Source organism: Hippocampus comes, unplaced genomic scaffold (genome assembly GCF_001891065.2).
Source record: "Hippocampus comes isolate QL1 unplaced genomic scaffold, H_comes_QL1_v1.1 scaffold262, whole genome shotgun sequence".
Lineage (NCBI taxonomy): Eukaryota > Metazoa > Chordata > Actinopteri > Syngnathiformes > Syngnathidae > Hippocampus > Hippocampus comes.
Window position 1 is genome coordinate 7,518 of NW_017805703.1, and position 864 is coordinate 8,381.

An 864-nucleotide genomic window follows, 5' to 3' on the forward strand; every position below is an offset into this window, starting at 1 on the left:
TAGTTAGGTATAAAGTTCCAAATCGATGAGGGATTACCCAAAAATTGTTTGATCCAATTGATTTTAAACGTATTATTGAGGGTAGAGAAGTCCAGGAAGTTCAATCCACCAGTTTCGTAGGTATTCATTACAACAGACCTTTTCACATAGTGAGTCTTGTTCCTCCACAAGAAGTCGAAAAACATCATATTGATATTCTTACAAATTTTCTCATTCACAGACAAAGAGATTGCTGCGTACGTAAGACGTGACAGTCCTTCTGCTTTGGTTAGTAGCGTACTGTTAGGTTAATGCTGGTAATCAGATGCTAAGAACACATCAGGAACAGGAAGACTCAGGAGGCAGGCATAGTTGTCTTTCTTGCAAGAGAGAGCGCGCTAAAACATGTCTCGGTTCACAATCTCAAAGCAGCTCTCCAGCTGGCTCTGCAATGTAAACCGTTACAGGTTCCGGGGCAACTCTGAAGAGTGCGCGTTTGTCTCCTTGCATTTATTGGAAGGATGTCCCTGATACACAATCTACTAACAGGAGTGGGGAGTATTTTCACACTCCACAACAGTTTGTGTAAAGGAGCGTTTCAATGAGAACACAGTTCGTTCCTGTAGATGTCATCAAACAGCTCCTGCTGGATGTCGATGGTCCACGTACACAGCTTGGGATGTCCCTCACACGGTGTCCTGGGGTTGATGTTATCTTCTCACAAGCAACAGTTAATTTGACCAGAAGCCGTTCACTTAACAATAAGATATTGTCTTAGAAGCTAGAACAGGAGCAGCCTGAGCTCTCCCGGTCCGACAAGTCTACCATTATCAACCTACCCCATTGTATATGAGGTATTTGCGAGGTATCACTCTGAAACAGGTT